Consider the following 19681-nt stretch of genomic DNA (forward strand, 5'->3'; position numbering starts at 1 on the left):
AATACTTTGCAATATTGCGTACACACGCAGCAGAGTGTGGAATTACAGGTTTCAGATCTACGTCTACAGTGAAAATTAGAAATGTTACACTCATTATTTAGTGTTGGACACTAAGGGCACCAAGGTATCATAACATCCAAATTTTGTTGGCCTCTACAGCAGTAATAACGCTAATGAGACAGATGAGATAATGCACATCCAAAGTACTTCAGTCTCTAATATTATGATAATGATATGACAAATTTCCAATGAATACGATCAAAGTTACAAGGAATTGAAATTTTTGTTCTTTTTTCAAAAGCATCTATTTCGAAAAACTACTTAGTTAAGTTTCTCATCCAACTTCATAGACAGTTTTCAAGATACAGTATATCAAGTTTGTAGTGCCATTTACGCCAATTTAATATCTGAAAGTGTTCTGGATATATGATAGAAATTATTAAAGGTTACAATACTGCTTGAAATAATGTAGTTCCAAGATCTTGTCGTAATGAGTCCTACCAAAGTATTATAACGTTATAGAGCAATTACTGTAAATCAAAAATTGTTTTAAAAAGTTTCCACTGGTCACTTTTGGGAATGAAAAATTAAATGAAATCTTTAAGTTTTACGTCCCACGATTATGAAGGTTAGGCTAAAGGAGACTGTGATGATGAGAAATGAATGAAATGGTGGAATGAAGAAAGTGGGAGGAAACGGAAGAACCCTGAGAAAACCCACGAGCACGGTGTTTGTCCACCACAACTTTTGGGAATGAGTACTGTAAATGACATACAACGTCCTTTTTCAGTAAGCATGCGTTGAGTTTGGACAAAAAGGCAGTGTGATACACGTAAGTCTATTTTCCTGATTTTTTTTATTTTTATCTAATAGCCAAATTACATATATGAAATGTAATTTGGATTAGTGGGGTGATTGGATACTTTCTCTAAGCAAATGTTACTTTACCGCGAATACGACAGAAATTACTCGAAATATCGATAGAACTACACCGTAATGCCTCTATCCGCAATAAGACAATTATATGGTTTTATTATAATTTATACGAACTCTTTCAGAAAACAGCGTAACGTATCACAAAATAAAAACTACAACCCAATATTTTGGTTGCATATAAATAACATTAAAATGTTTAATATTTTATGTTTGTAAATGAAGTCTTCCTCGGACAAAGATCTTAATTAAAGTACAATTATTCAATCCATGTTTTTCCTGTATATTTGAATGCTCAGAAATAGCTATCTTACAACTTATGTATAATTTTCTTATACAATGTCAAACGATACAAAAAGGATTTTGAAAATCAGCTCCGTCTAGCCTTTCTACTTTGTTATCAGTTAGAAAATGTCCCCTATTGTGGAGTTGCAACCGTCTCAGCTTTCTGCTACAGAGATCATTACAGGAAAGTACGGGAGGGAAGAATACAGAACTAGTTTCGTAAGATTAAAATCTTAGTTCACCACCACCATTACGATCTAATTAAAGCAGAGAAAGCGGACACACATTAAGGCGACCACGATATATTGCTAAACGAAATCACCATAAAAGAATATCAAAACATAATTAAAAAGAAAAAATATACCGCGCCAGGTTCAGAAAATTGCAACCATAAACATAAGTAAAACATCCAGAAATCTACTACAAGACTCTATAACCCCAGATTCAAAACATGATATCTACGTCATGGATAGAGACATACATAATCCTGATTCCCAAAGTCGGAAAGTTAATAATCAATTTAAACATTACGGACTTACCACCTTAATGTCCACAATCTAACAATTAGTAGAAAATATCATACAAACTGTATACATACTTACGAGACACGCAACAGGCAACTGAACAAGAATCAAGTAGGATTCAGATTAACCTATAACACAATATTACATATTATCAGAATATTCAATGATGCCCAAGAAACCACAAAACGCAACCATAAACTAGGCGTTATATCTTCGCTTGACCAGTGCCTTCGATACTGTATGGCATAATGATTTACTATACAAAATTGCCAATCTAAATCTTCCTAATACGCTCATAGGATGGGTATCTTTTTCCTTTCTAACTAGAGAAATTAGGATGAAATTCAGCGACAATTTCTCAAATTCAGTTTAAATACAAAGGGGCGTACTCCAAGACTCGAATTTAGCATTACCTCTTTACAGAATGTATGTAAATAATAGTGCGCTCACAATCTGTAACACGCAGTTCGTCCTGCATACAAATGATACAGGATACTGAACTTTATCACTGATCACAAATAACATTATAAGCAAACTGGAAACATAGATGAAAATTTTGTTCATATAGTGCAACGACTGGAGCCTTGGGATTAATCCAACAGAAACTCCGCTATTAATTATCCATCCGAGTAAGAAATGAACTATCAGTAACTCATATAGAACACTTGTTATAAACACATACTTTAGACTTACAAGGGCTGCCATGTATCTTGGGATTACGTTAGACAGCAGGTTAAGAAAAAATAAATATTCAGAAAATCTAAAGCTTAGAGTAATCAAAATTATACACCATCTCAATCAAATAATTGAAAATAAGAATGTGACAGAGTCCACCAAGACAAGGATATAAAAAGCCATCATTAGAAGAAACATAGTCTTTGGCTTTCCGATCTTCAACACATTTGACAAACGAAAATTGAAACGCACGACTTTTGGCTGAAAATAACAAATGAGAACATTCCCCCTCAAGAAATCTCCCAAAGAAACAATCTCGGCAGACTGAAAGATGTCATTCAGCACCTGAAAGAGAAATTTGCAAACAGATAAATTCAATCGTACTCTTACAAAAACCGTTACAATTAGGCTAAAGCTAGCTTAAACTAGGTTAAATGACAATCCAAGAGCAATACTTTAAGGTATGACTAATCTTACCTTGACCTAAAATACTCTAAACAACAACTTTTCTTAAGTGAATCGCAATGTAACAGCTCCAAAACTTCCATATGGAGAGACGATTATGCCGGTTGATAATACCATATCATCCAATTTGCAAGAAAACAAAGAAAAACAGAAAAATAAAGCTGTAGGAACTTCTACAATTGAAGGAACTTTGAGACCAGTAGATTTTCTAGTCTCTAAACATAAAATGCAATTAACGTAATGTTCGCAATAATAACACCAACACAATCATAGAGACACTTTGGACAAGGCAGCCAGCTAGACATTCACTCTCACCTCATTCGGGGAGGGGAGGGCTGGATTGACTTGATGACCATAGGATCACCACCACCAGACTTAAAAAGATCATAAAGCAGAAAAGCAAGTCCTTGGAGTGAACTCCGCTATCAAAAGAAGATTAAGAAGTGACTCCCACCCAATTAGACATATCACATAAAACAAGAACTATATTACAAAACACACAGCAACAAGAGAACAACACTGAAACGCCCAGCATTGCACTCAAATATTGAAGTTACTCCATAAATATCCATACAAAAATTTGTAAATACAATATAAATGATACAGACTTTCACTTAGGAGTAATGTGTATCTCCCCGGATCTAATAGACAGAGTCAAGTTTGAAAATTTCCTTATATATCAATTTGGCTATGTTCCCCTAATATATGATGCCCCATTAACATCAACCCAGAACAAATTCGAGTTATAGCACACTACAAATACTTGCAGTGTACTAGATGCTCTGAGAACCTAACAGAACTATTTCAGCAGAAACCAGAGCGACTACAAGTGATAACAGGACTGATTCCGAAAAGTAAAAGTCCAGTCATCGGAAACATAAACAGTATACACATCCACTTTGGGTAGAAAGAAGAATAGAAAATAATAATCTCGTCCAGTCACGCCTACGCTCATAAAAGTGCAGGATTCAGAGGCAGATGTAACCACTGTAGTCCCCCTTTATCTGAAAATGTTTTCCTCCAAAACAGAGTTTTCTTTTCGATGAAGGGAAAGAGATCGCCGACTAAATCTTCAATAAGTTAAGTAATGGAACTCCAGAAACATGAGAGGGAACTTTATCATACATGGCACCACAAGATGAGCAACGTAGCATACACGTGCGTCACTTTCAAGGAGCAGAAAAAAAAATATTCAAGATTTCTCGGACACCCAAATAATGCACCAGCTTTGTTAAGGTTGAAGTTTCGTCAGGGTACCAAAGCAGTCGATGATCACGGGCATTAAAAGTAAATGAATGAAAAAAAACACACATAACTACCGAAGATGAACATATTCCTGCCAAAGAAACACGAAACATATGTACAAAAATGAACATTACATAATCATTATAAAAACAGAAACTTAAACAGCTCCAACAAAACAGCGAAAAGAATACAAACTAACAAACTACCATGAAAATCATGACTCGGAGAGGACATGGATACACTATCAAACAAGACAACAACTCTTCGAAACAAACAAAGAACAACTCGAGAATCTACTATGCACAACACACAAGATGTCAGAGAAGAGCTCCTGAAACAGCATATGTACTTTATACACATCACAGAAATATGGAGAAATAATAGTACTATCAAATTGGTCAGGTGAAAAGCAACAGATCAACTCCCTCATAGTCAATGGCATCAAGATTATTTCAGAAGAATCAGAAAATAGAAGCATCACTTACCACTGTACGTCCACAGCCATCTTGGAATTACGTATGAGTATGGTCACGGAACCCACGTCTGTGTTTCCCAGAAGGTCTGTTTCAAATGTGGAAAAGTCATACAATCACTTGGAAATCTCGATAAACCTCAGTTTTGTGCCACACGTGAAACTATTATTTTTCACACACAGGCCACAACAATTGCACTCAATAGCAATGCAAAAATCCGGATCCCATTAGCATTATCAAAACCAGAAGCTAAACATTATCAAAATCAGAACTACAATGTTTATTCGACTTCTCCCTGCTTTTACGAGGACTACACACAGACTGGAATGGCAGAAAACGTGACGTATCCAGAAGAACTTCCAATCAGATAAGAGGAATAGAAACGATCACGGACAATAGAACAATTCATCAAAAAGCCATCCAGAAAACAACTATTGAAATTATGACGTGGGTTGCATCAATGCTAAGAATAACCACGTAACCCAACAACAAAAGGTACTACAGAAACTCATTCAAAAATAACAGAGTAAAAGTTAATCAAATAGGCTATTTACGTTGTCACGTACCCATGATGACTTTTATTTACGCACAAACTGAAAAGAGCCCAAACACAGAACAGAAAAACACAATATACATGGAAATTCAGACCATTAAGACAACTAAATTACAAAGCCTACATACACCCATCAGACATCCACACACACACGTTTAGATCGCATATTACCTCCACACTCTAGCCTTGCGAACTACAACCTGACGGTTTGCTCTATCAAGAGCCGCAATGAATTAAGATACAATTAAGTTATCTTCAGAGGAAAACACATGCTAGGATCTCCTACCTCAGTCCCTCCTCTCAAATCAAAGAAACAGCAACTTCACCACAATGCTTTTATCCACGACATACACCTGCCTACTTTTTTTGTAAGGAAAGTATTGAAATAAACAAAAACATGTCTTTATTTATTTGATAAAATAGCAAAGTTGCTAAACGTCCTTTCAGCCTTCGGTGATGATAAATAGACTTTCTCTTCTCGAAGCTGGGAATAGGACATCCTAGCATGACCTCAGGAGATACATAGATTGAGGCTATTAACATAGACTGTTTACATCGTTTCATTGTTTTTCGTACTTTTTCATACCTTTGAATGTAACCACTTCGAGTGTTGGAGGTCTCTGTTCGGGCAGCCATTTATTTGTAACCACTCCGTGTAATCTGGTCGCTGTTCGTGGTTCGTGGTCCTACCAATAAGTATTCTCCTGAGACTGGAACTTACCTGGACAGGGCGATGAAGGATCTCTCCAAGAAGAGGTTCAAATTGTTTCCAAATCGCTCGTCGGTCTCAATGATGAGATGAGTATTAGGTGCCGAGAGGTTCGGGTGTCTCGTCTTGAAAACCTAACGGACGATCAGACGGTCATCCAGACCACAACGCACGCAAACATCACTCACACAAACAACGAAAACACACTAGATTAAATAACACTATGCTTATTTATTAGAACACTATTATATAAAAAATAACAAAGAGGAAGGAACACAAAACTGAACACAGCATATGTATAATAATTTTCATCACTAAAATCACACTTTGCTTTTCTAATGCACTGTAGCCCTTTATATATATATAAAATTCGGATTTCACTGCAAATGCTTCTCTCACACTATTGACGCACTTGGGGGGGACTAGTACTGGGGGAAAAGTCGCCGGGATAATCACACGTCGGAATCCAGTTGCTGCGCCAAACAATCCTGAAGAGTTAAGATGCGTCTTCAGCACATAAAAAAATATCTCCAAAGTAGAATGCTAATGTTGGAGGGCGCGTGTATAATTTTTTAAACGCACAAGGTTTGAGAACCTGGGACTAGTTGGGGCTAGCCGTAAGAAAACGTCCTTCGCCGGCTAATAGCTTGTGCTCCTTAACACAAAATTATACTTAATTCCCGATGCAATGTGCGTGGTGGCTGCACACAATACCGGAGTCAAACTACCCGAGCTCCAAAGTTCTAGATATGACTTGCAGTGGTTGACTGAAGAGTGTTGGCAGATCATTTTAAAAACCACCCAGTTAAATCACCTGTATGCACATGCAAACGGAATACAGAAAATAATTTATGTTAATTTTAGTCTACTGGCTACGATGCGCGAGACACTGCGATAACTCGGGCGTGATAAAGTACAGATAAAGAATTGCAAAACCAATGTGACTGGTGTGACTTTGGTCACTTGAACATCTGGTCAGCCAGTATTTCTCTAAACTACTGCAATATTGCCATAAGCGATTAAAGAAATCACTTAATTTAGTTCCAAATAACTGCAGTATATATATACTGTGCATAATAATAAGCCAGGGAGAAACAATGAAAATGTTCGTCGCTGACAAATATTCTCACCATAAAGCAATGTTTTAAATATATATATATCAAAAAATAATGAAAGGTTTCTTTGTCAAGTTGTGTGGGAAAGAAGCAATTCCCACCAAAGAAAGAACTTATATGCGTCGCAGAATAAAGTATAAATCGAAAAAATAGTCACTGTCTTTACGAAATATACAAAGCGTCCACAAAAAATACTTCTATAATCTGGTTGCGGTTATATGAACACTAACCTAGCACTAAATAGTTTTATTAAAGGGGGATGTCCGTGTTTGGGATCAAAATTTTCGTTTTTTTAAAAGTATCACTTTCAGAATCTACAGTCTTTGAAATTTTATTGCAAGAAGTTTCATGTTAATACAACATCAGATTCCCTTCGAAAAATGCAAATTATTGTCTCCTTCCGTTGTATTTTCAGACTTAAATATAGGCCTATCTATTATCCATCCTGATTTTCATTCCAGGTTGTTTGATCATCCCACTTTTCTGTAATGATGTAGTAAATATGTTTTTGCTTTTTTGTTCCGAAAATAATTCATAGATCATTTTGCTTACTGTTGTTTACTGTTTTGCGTTCACAGTTCTTTTTTTCCTTCTTAGTCTGTGTTAGTAAACATAGTGTGAAAGAAATTGATAGCTTACAGGTATATTATGGGAAATCAATCAAGGAAAACGTAGAGAACCTTCAGGAGGTGAAGCAAGCAATGTGGGCAACTTACTTTTATAAATATTCAACTGACAGGTAACAAAAGTATGCTTTGACTCAAAGGTGAAAATTTTGATGTGTGTTTAACAGTTCTCAAGCAACTGAAGAACATTATGCACATAAGCATTCATTGCTTGCTGCAGTGATGATTGATATCAAACCTAACTACAGAGCTCTTGTAGATCTTGCCCTTGTGGGAAACTGTTGTCATGGGAAAACACAGAACCCAATGAAAGTTTCAATACACTGATATGGAAACGATGCCCAAAAACTACATTTGCATGTTCAAAAATTGTACAATGTTCAGTGTATGATGCTGTTCTGTGTTTTAAACGTGGCAGTGAGCAAGAACTGGTGTTTTGGAAAAGATGAGAATTTCAAGCGGTAAATATACCTTTAAACTACTCCGAGATATGGACAGAAAGCGTATAACAAAATCCGAGTTGGCAGTCCTGAAGACTACCAAGGAATCAAGAATGAGCAAAAGAAGGTGTATGAAGGATGAAGAAGACACAGTTGAGGGCGAAGAATATGGTTATGGTGGTTTCTAAATGTTGTGATCCCCTTATTGATAAAAATTCGTTGTAAATGTTAAACTTTTAATTTTTCAAAATTGCATTTTTGGACATTCCTGTACCATTTTCTCACAAACTCTTAATACTAGGTAGCAAAATTGTGCACATATCTTACTTATATGTACCTCTACCTACTGAAATAGGATCATAGTATATTTCTTTTTTATCTCAATTACTGTTTGGTGAATATAAAACTCACATTATTAAAATCTTTCAATTTTTTAAAAAAACAATAAAATTATTAGCTTTGTATTTAACCTTGAAAAATAATCCCAGTTCCGTAGCATTACCACCTAGTGTAGGGTGGGTGGTATAAAAATTAAACGATCCCCTTCAGTAGTTTCCAACAATAAGGTGCAAACACTTTTAGAGCTGTGCCAAAAATTTGACCTCATGCGATAAGCGTAAAAGACAAGACAGAATACGAAAATTAACATAGAGATCCTGATCTTCTATTCAGATACCGACCAAAAATTGAACTTGTGGAAGCATTAGCAAAGCGTTGATTAGCAAATCTCTCGTAAGCGGCCAAAACACGGACATCCTTCCTTAAGTAAATTTATCAGACGTTTACTCTTTTTAATAAAAACTATTTGATATTATAAAGCATTAAGAGATCAATTAGCTTGATCAGATTTTTTTTAAGTATGTAATAGGAAAACAAACTTAGTCGATAAGAAAATTCCTATGTATAATGAGCGAAAAGTCTGTTTAAAGTTGTACGCATAAAACGAATATTTATTATGATTGTCAAATTAATGTTAAAATAATTTTATATACTTTTTTGTATTTCATTTATAATACAACACGTGTATAGTGAGAGTAAGCGATAACGTGAATATACGTATTATAAAATTATAGTATGCTTCTGAAGTGTTGCCAACTGATTTTACAGTTTCAACATGTGTTACAGTTTCGCCAACTAACTCTTCGCTTCATCAGACACTATGTGATACAGGATAACTGTACAATCGTATATACATACAACAGCTAAGATATCTTTCTTCTGATTGGCTACTGGCAGCAGCAAATCCCTTTCAAATATACTTATTTGAAAGTTTCTATATAGATGCATTGTATTGTTGCTAATTACAGAAAATGACGATCCTAACTAATTTAAACTAACTTTTTTAACACATGCAAATTTTAACAGCGATAGAAAAACAGCAAAACAGTATGCAAGACTGCAAAAAATAAGGAACCAGACATGAACAATTTTACGCACAGAACCCACTTTGCATTAAGTCCGCTGGCAAAACTACAAAAGATTACATTTCTTGAACAGTGCACAATTTACATTTTACAGAATATCAAAATATAATTATCCACTAATACACGTTATTGTGATAAGCCTCGCAATAGCATCCTCAAACCTTCGGCGAGATTACAGACAAAAGATCTCCTCCAGTTCCTTACCAGAGGGTAGCGTTCCCAAAACTGATGCAACGTTCCTTCTTTGTACTGCCATACTGATGCGTTGCAGTAGAAAAGAGGTTGCTCTAGCGTCTCCTGACGATAAACAAATGCGGTAACCATTTATAAAGTTAAGGCCTTCGGGACCCCATGAACCACCCGATTCGACAGCTATAGCGACAAAATGATATTTGTCGAGTAAATTGCTATACTTCCTGCGCTTTTCTGTTTCCCGGCGAGCAGCCACTTAAACAATTAAGTAAATGATAATTACACACACACACACACACACACACACACACACACACACATATATATATATATATATATATATATATATATATATATATATATATATATATATATATATATAGTTAATAAACATATAAACATTATTATATCTAAATATGTACACATATACACATAGACACATACATAACATGTACAAGAATCAATATATATTTATTGTATTATTCTTGACACCGGTGTGCAATCCAAAAGTGTTCTCTGTGTGGTTTCTGTCCTAAAATGAGGAAATATTTTCGATTGACGAGTTTAAGTCGTATACGGGTGTGCATGATGTCTCCGAGGTGAAAGTGGCGAAATCCGTATTAAAATTGGTTTTGTGGTTACCTTATTATAAAGAAATAAAAAATACGCCTAATGAACGTTAAAATTCTGTAAACTTTAACAATGAAATCTAGTGTAACGGAAGAACGAAAAGTGCATTTTTTTCACTTAATATTCGTTAAAAGTATATGTTTGAAATTTTCAACAATAACAATGAGTGAAACAAAACAATTTTAATAACTTATAACCATAATATGGATACATCAAACATTTCAAACGATGTGCAATGTGCTCAATGTAATAAACATTTTCTTAGCCAAAGAGGCTTATTCATTCTTATGTCTTATTTGAAGGCCAATTTCCGGTTTATCGTCGTGTCCCGCGCAGTGCTCGTTCATCGGTAGCTGATTCTCTATGTGATATTATTCGTAATATCAACAACACCAATAATGTTGATTCTTGGATCGACCTTCTAGTTTTTCCTTACGCAGTGCTTTGCATCCCGCCGCGTTCTGAGAAAGTAAGTAATCTCACCACTTGGATGAAGCTAAGAGTCAGAAGCTGGAGGGAACATCATCGTGAAGTATTAATGAAGCAGCATCGAGGGACCAACGAATCTCGTAAACCACAAAAATCCGGTTCAATCAATACCAAGAGCATCGAACAAAAATTGGCAGATGGTGATATACGTGGCGCTATCAGACTACTGATATCCGATGACACTGTGGTTACGCCAGATACGTCAGTACTACATGCTCTCAGAGAAAAGCATACAGCCCACGCTCACTCATTCATCAATCCCGAACCACCTGAGGACTCGACTACAGTAACTAAAGTCTCTTCCATCGAATTATTAAAGGCGATAAAATCTTTCCCCTCTGGTTCGGCAGGCGGAATGGATAATCTCTGTCCCTCAATCTTAAAAGATCTACTTATAAATCAAGACTTTGATTCAAGGGAACGCTTAATCACATCCATTTGTGAATTTATGCACTTAATTATATCTGGGAAAGTGCCGACCATTTTACGACCAGTTTCTTTTTTTCTTTTTCTTTTTTTTTTTTTTGGTGCTTCACTTATAGCACTGAAGAAGAAAAGCGGTGGAATTCGCCAAATAACTGTTGGCAATGTTTGGAGACGCTTATCAGCAAAAATTATCTACTTCCGGATACGAGATTCATTAATTAATATACTATCACCACACCGACAAGGGGTCTGTATACCATTCGGAGCAGAATCAGCCGTACATGCTGTCAGAATGTACTATTCATCTTCCCATACTGAAGTGAAAGAATTTTTGAAAATTGACTTCCGCAACGCCTTTAATGAACTCAACCGCGACTCAATGTTACAATCTGTTAAAACTAACTTTCCAACTTACTATCCATACATCTACCAATGCTACTCCGAACCAAGCAATCTTTTTATAAGTGATAACATATTCACTCACAACGTGGAGTACAGCAAGGCGAGCCACTTGGACCAGCACTGTTCGCCCAAACCATCCATCACATTATTAAGAATATTAACACATATTTAAATATCTGGTACTTAGATGACGGTACCATAGCTGGGAATATCGACGTAGTACTACGCGCTTTTAATAAAATTCGTCTAGAAGCTTCATCTATTGGATTGTTTCTTAACTCTGCCAAATGTGAAGTGAGTTTTCTGAGCGCCACAGTTGATGAAGTCCATGACCTTTATGAAAGGTTTAACGAAGTAGCACCTGGTATCAAACTCTTATCACCTACCAATGCGGAACTTTTATTGGCTGACATCTCTACCGAATCAAGGCGCAAAATTTTATTGGACAATATATCAAAATTAGAATTCTTCTTTTCTCGATTACCAAAGCTTTCTGCACACTCCGCTTATTATTTACTACGAGCTTCACTCTCACTTCCAAGATTACTGTATTTCCTTCGTCGCTCTCCTTCTTGGCAGGATGATAAATTACTTGACAAATTCGACCACACTCTTAGAACAGGACTGGAATCCATTCTAAACTGTTCTTTGAAAGACAGTTCATGGTTACAAGCTTCCTTACCAGTGGACAATGGAGGCCTTGGGATTCGTCGAGCCATTGATATCGCCATACCTTCTTTCCTTGCATCATTCTATGGCTCACGAGAACTAATTGGATCTCTTCTTCAACAGGAGGTTGACTTAGACTCGATTCGAGATGTACAAGAATGCATCGATAAATGGACTAGTCTGGTTGGAATGGATCCCCCACCTAACGACAAAAGACATGTTCAGTCTGTTTGGGATGAACCTATAGTCAAGCTTCGTTTATCTTCACTCCTATCATCAACCAATAACCCAGATGACAAAGCCAGGCTGTTAGCTGTCTCCTCCTCCAAAAACAGAGCATGGCTTCAAGCTCTACCTTCTCACACACTCGGCCTACACCTTTCTAATGAGAGCTTTCGTATTGCTACAGCTCTGCGCTTAGGTGCTAATATTTGTGAGCCTCACTTTTGTCCTGCTTGCAACGCGTATGTTGATAATAAAGGATTACATGGTCTTTCATGTAAAAAAAAGTGCGGGAAGACAATCTCGACATCATATTGTAAACGACATTATTTGTAGAGCCTTCGTTTCAGCGGGAGTTCCTGCAATGAAAGAACCAAATGGTTGTTGCCGCTCTGATGGTAAAAGGCCTGATGGCATGACCTTGGTACCGTAGAAAAATGGAAAAGCACTAGTCTGGGATTTAACATGTTCCGATACGTTTGCTCCTTCCAACTTATCCCATTCTTCAATTCAGGCAGGTCTCGTCGCCGCTCACAGAGAATCAGACAAAAGACTAAAATACTCAAACCTATTGGACAAATATTGGTTTGTAACACTAGCAATAGAAACCAGTGGGTCTTGGGGTCACGAAGGATCTAATTTCATTAATGAAGTTGGTCATCGAATAGGAATCAAAACTGGTGACCCCCGAACTACTGCATTCCTTTTCCAGCGTATCAGCATCGCCATCCAGCGCGGGAATGTATCATCGATCTTAGGCACATTACCTCCTGGTAAAAAACTGGACGAGATTTTTCTTCTATAACACATAATAAGACGGAAGTAGAGACATCTTAGGAGGCTGACAACCACTTTGACTATGTTCATGAGGAATGCTTTGAACCCAGTTTGGATAAATATAAATTCTTGGAAGTTATGGCTAATACCGGTAAATTTGGGAGTGGTAGCAACAACATTACTACATATTTTACTTTGTTGCTCAAAATCGTTAAAGACCCGAAAGATATTGCTGTCAAGCTGTCCGATGTTTATTTTGGAACAAATATGCTTTAACTAATGTTAAAAAATGTACTTATCACTAGTTTGAGTAATAAATCAAATTATATATATATATATATATATATATATATATATATATATTATTCACATTTTATACTTTAAGCTTTTGTAACAATTTATTCCACTGTTTGTCTATGTTAAGTCCTGAGTTCCAGTTCATTACTTTATTACCCTCCATTTCAATACAACGTGCCTCCTTCCATTTTCTGACTATGATTCTCTCTTCATGGCCTAGAATTTTCACTTCTTTCCAATTTACTGCATGTCCCGTGTCCCTTATGTGTTTGTAGACCTCATTTTTGTCCCTCTCTAACCTAACGTCATCTTTATGTTGTTTTATACGTTCTCTAAGTTTCTTTCCAGTTTCTCCAATATAACACATATCACACTCACTGCACTGAATTTTGTATATCACTCCTTTTTTCTCCATTAATGTCCCTTGTTTGTAAAAGAAATTGAGGATGCACAGAAAGACATACAACTCGAGCTCGAGGTGGAAAGAGAAGAAAGTAAGGATGAAAGGAAGTGACAAAATAGTGTTTTTTGGTAGATATGTTGATGATTGCATAGGGATTTGGAAAGGAACTGTAAGGCAATTGGAAACGTTTGAAAAGAAATTGAGGATGCAGAGAAAGGCATACAACTAGAGCTCGGGGTGGAAAAGGAAGAGGCCATAGTGTTCCTGGATATGAGAATAACGAGAAAGCAAGGAGTGATCTACACAGAATGGTACCAAAAAAGTTGCTCGTCGGGAAACAATTGCCACGCCAAAAGTGATGTGGATCACTCGACCAAAATGAATTTCATCAATAATATGGAGAAAAGAATTATGCAAATAAGCAATGAAAAAGAGAAAGCAGAACAAAGTATACAAACATTCCACAAACAGCTACAGAATAATGTATACGATAGAAAAAAGTTAAAGTACAGAAGATGGGAGAACAAAAATAGGGAAAGAGAAGAAAGAAGACAAGATGAAGTACGAAGTGAAGGAGGAATACGAGAAAGAAAAGTGTGGTGCGGGATGGAAAGTTTGGGAGAAGAAACAGAAATTATTAAAAGAATGTTGAAGAAGACGGGAAGCATATCAACATACAGAAAACTAATCAAGAGACTACTGGAAGTAATAAGGGAGAAAAGAAGGAAGAAGAGAGAAGAAGAGCAAGAGACATTGATGCAGAAAAAAAGGAGTGATATACAAAATTCAGTGCAGTGAGTGTGATATGTGTTATAGTGGAGAAACTGGAAAGAAACTTAGAGAACGTATAAAACAACATAAAGATGACGTTAGGTTAGAGAGGGACAAAATGTGGTCTACAAACACATAATGGACACGGGACATGCAGTAAATTGGAAAGAAGTGAAAATTCTAGGCCATGAAGAGAGAATCATAGTCAGAAAATGGAAGGAGGCACGTTGTATTGAAATGGAGGGTAATAAAGTAATGAACTGGAACTCAGGACTTAACATAGACAAACAGTGGAATAAATTGTTACAAAAGCTTAAAGTACAAAATGTGAATTATATATTGATTCTTATACATGTTATGTATGTGTCTATGTGTATATGTGTACATATTAAGTATAATAATGTTTATATGTTTATTAACTATATATATATATATATATATATATATATATATATATATATATATATATATATATATATATATATATATATATATGTGTGTGTGTGTGTGTAATTATTATTTACTTAATTGTTTAAGTTAATTAACTGTTAGTTTAAATTAGTTAAGATCGTCATTTTCTGTAATTAGCAAGAATAGAATGCATCTATATAGAAATTTTCAAATAAGTATATTTGAAAGGGATTTGCTGCTGCCAGTAGCCAATCAGAAGAAAGATAGCTGTTGTATGTATATACGATTTTACAGTTATCCTGTACCACATTGTTAGGGTGCGCCGCAAACTGAGATTATGAACTATACGGAACACGTGTGACGTCATGAGATAATCACAGCCAAGCCAGTGATACCAGTTTGTGGGAAATTTCCCGTAAAATGCGAAATTCTGAACACTGGAGTGAATGCGGAAATTTTTCTTTAAAATAGGCTGGAAATGGGAAATGGAGACATTCTCAACTTTTTTAAATACGCTATAGACGAACAAATATTCCATCACATATTGTATCAGATATTTCATCAAAGTGGAATTTGAACATTTATGATACCAAGTTGTATGCAAATCTTGGGTTGGTTACAACATGTGACACAACTGCTCTAAATTAGAACTTGTTCTATTTCTATCCAACATTATATCAAAGAAAACAAACGAAAATCGCTATGCGGTGGCACTAAAATTGAGTATGTGGACACGGAAAGCAATTGACATTATTTTGATGCATACTAGCAGTAATCTGTTTTGTATAACTATAAAATTAAAGAATATTAGGGCTAAGTACCACAGGCGACTTCCCAAAATTGGCTTAGATTGAGAATATTCCGTGTCTTTTTTTTTTAAAAAAAGCAAACATTTTTTCACTTTTCTTAATTTAAAAGATTTCTTAAGACGTTCTGGCATGTTATTACTTTGGCGCATGCTCAGATTATTGCGTACAGATTGACAATATGCCTGTATATGATGTGTATGGAACGATCATGTGCTATCTTGTTATATGTAGTTATTTCTTCACGAAATTAATTCGAAATCCCTTAAAAATTGTTTCTCATTGTAGGAGTTGCACTCATGAGTGCAGATTCACTTTACGAGGACTTTCTTTAAGGGTCTTCACTTCAGCGAAATTAAACTACCGCTAATTTTAGTTTTTCTATAATATCTTCAAAACTAATTAAAATATTCGAAAAGCAGAAACGTAGTGAACTAGACAATACAATTGTGCATGTGATACTTTTACTACAATTCCATATCTGTTTTTGGTATGCCGCTATTTACATAACCCACAAAAACTGTCAAATGTATCTAAAGTTGCAAATCGAAAGCAGATAGATGAGTTGTGATGACGGTATCACACACAAAATCGTATTGTTTAGTTTACTACGTTTCTACTTTTCGGGTATTTTTATTTATTTTGAGGGTATTACAGAAAAACTCAAAAAATTAGCGGTAGTTTAATTACGCAGTAGTGAAGACCTCTAAGGTGTGTCTACGCATCGAACGAATATCATGTAAAAAGAGACTGCAGGAAAAGCATCTTACGATAGGTGACCATTAAAAGCGAGGATGATATTTAACCGATTCAGAGCAGGACACAGCATGGGACCAACAAGTTTGCACAGGGTTTTGTTCGCAAGAGGCAGAGGCATCAATAGCTGAAGGTGAGAGCCAAAATGAGGGTAGCGAAAAACACTTGATGTTGCATAAAATCAAAATAGGTTAGAGTGCGTAATATTTTCGCATTTCTAAATATAAATTAGAAGTTTCCTACACTAAAAATTCCTCGGGAATTTAATATCCTACAGAACCCTCGTTAATATGTACTCTCTCACTTTAACTGTAAAACCTAACATGTGGTAACTGTTTAGTAATGGGGGCCAACACTAACGAAAACTGAAAACAATGTGCCCTGCGAGACTCTAACCCGCCTTTACTCGCTAACGCTCGCTCGGCAATACTGTGTGAATTAAATGTTATTAAGCTAATCTAACCTAATTTTAATAGAAAATCGCAGAAAAGTCAATTAAAAACCTTCCTCCCTCCCAAAGCTAAACAATAGCCAAACATTTTTATGACGGACTATTTATTCTTAATCAGTGCCCCAAAGTTACAAAAGTTACTCGAAAATTAACTGAATTAGAAGAAATTTAAATCGGACTAATAAATAGAATATAGATTCATACGTATTTACTGAACAAGAAAGGAACCATGAAAATAAGATTTATTTAGGAATAGCAATAAAGGAGGGAAATGAGACAAAAGTAACTGTGAATAATCATTCCATTTATTTCTACAACCTTATTCATTATAGTTACACCAGCAGGTGCCACCGTAAAACTCACATATTCGTTCATGTGACCTAACAACTGAATCAAGAAATATAAACAACTGAGCAATGATATTCACCTTTATATTTGATCGTTTATAATGGGTGCGAAAGTTTTACCCATCTTATTTGAGCAAATTATCGTCAAAGAAAAGTTTGATACAATATTTGATGGAAAAGTTTGACGATGTATAATAGGCTTTAGGTCTAACGAGGAAGGTCCATAAACCGTGAGAGTTGAATTTTGATGAAAATTTGTGACAAGATTCAGTTCGAGTTGCTAAGTAACGTAGTAATAGTCACTCGATGCGCAAATGCTTCGTTGAGCTGCTACACCGACGCCATCTTGAAATCCTGTAGGCAATGTCCAAGAATACCCTTTTAGCACAAAAATGAAAAAGCTTTTGATATATCTGACTTCAGTATTGTAAACCAAGGTAAATCATCTATATGAGAGAGTACTTCCAGTGCATGACCGCCATCTTGAAAGGCGCCATATTGAATCGTCGTCAAATATGATAAATGGCAAGGGGGTCATGTGGGGTATCAAATAGCACTGGAATTTACTCCTAAATTCATTTCCGTAACCAAAGTTTAGATATCTGTTTTCACTTCAGAGTTAAGAGCTCTCTCGCTCACAGGAACATACAATAACTGAGCAAGTAAAATTTGTGATATGAAATGCGGTCGTGCAAACACTTGCCTGATTTTAACTAATGCAATAGTAGTTATTTGATCTACAATAGCCACTATACCAATCAGATCTTGAGACTAGTGAGAGATATCGTTAATTAAATTGAAATGCCTGCAGTGAAAAATTGAATAGCAGCACTGTAACAAATTATACCTATTTCAAAATCGCTATATATATGAATCTGTGTGTGTTGCGATTATGCATAGCATTTAAATGCTGTAATATAAGTTAGGTGGAACGGCACATATGGTTTTAAAGAATCTGTCTTGAAGTTATTAGAAAATTAATAGAAAAAAGTATTAGAAAAATAATATAAACTATTGCACATAAGCAAATATTAACCTACTAACCTTTTGCTCTTCAATTGTGATGATGGAGATGCAAAACGTAGTGATTAGCACACAGCATCATGGAGCAGTGCAAACACTTAACAAATGCACTTTCGTCACAATGTTCATGACCACAGACACTATTTTCTACTTGCAACATAGTCTCCAGAACATTTGTAAATGAACCAACTATTGCTCCTGTTACGTACTCACATTTCTGCCAAGCATATGCAAGTATGTCCTTTAGGACTGGCGCACAAAATTGATGGTACACATCAGATTGCATTTTCTTTATGAAAATTCTGCCATATAACTTGTACACCGAACAAGTGAACACCTGCTACAATCAGCTATTTATCACAGTTTTGATATGAAAACTAGTCTTGCCCTTATTATAAGCAAGTGTTTTATCGTTAAAGGTGGAAAGATGCAGATATTTAATTATTTTATATTGAAGGGAAAAGGAAGAAAGAGGCTTGTTTTATGGATTGCAACTTGGAATTGAATCTTGTAATAATCTTTACTGCCACATATTCTTAGCAGTTGTGCATGCATTCTCTTATCACTAATAGCAGAACAGACACAAGAAAAATGAATTCTAAATTTCCAGGTGTATCTTCTAAGAATTGGCTGTGAACTGATAATTTAAATCTCCTTCATTGTTCAATGTGGCAGCAATAAATCGATTGTATTTAGAGAAACTGTCAATAAATACAATAAAGTATTTTAACTTCGTAATATGCACGGTAAATTATAGGTCATCAAATATGAGTATTGGAAAGGAGCGCAATATTCTGCAACAATGATGGTCTTTGCGTAAGGTTTTTTAGATTGGAGAATAAAACTTAACACAGTATAATGGATCACGTAAAATTGCCTAAAAGAGATTTTGGTTTGATACAATTCAACGTCCCACACGCCTGCTACGCTAAAGGAGACGTGGACCTACTGATTATAGTGGAATCCGAACCATTTTGGTCGTTCAACTAATATGTACCAGTCTATATAATTTTTCTAATATATATCCGAACAATCCCTTTGGTATTCTCTGCTTGTCAGTACTATTAGGCATGTGTTTCATCGACCAACAGTCTATTCCATCGCACTTTGAAATCGGTATAACTTGTAGCATGCTGATATTC

The sequence above is a fragment of the Thermobia domestica genome, chromosome 8, assembly GCF_964235325.1.
Source record: "Thermobia domestica chromosome 8, izTheDome1.hap1.1, whole genome shotgun sequence".
Classification (NCBI taxonomy): domain Eukaryota; kingdom Metazoa; phylum Arthropoda; class Insecta; order Zygentoma; family Lepismatidae; genus Thermobia; species Thermobia domestica.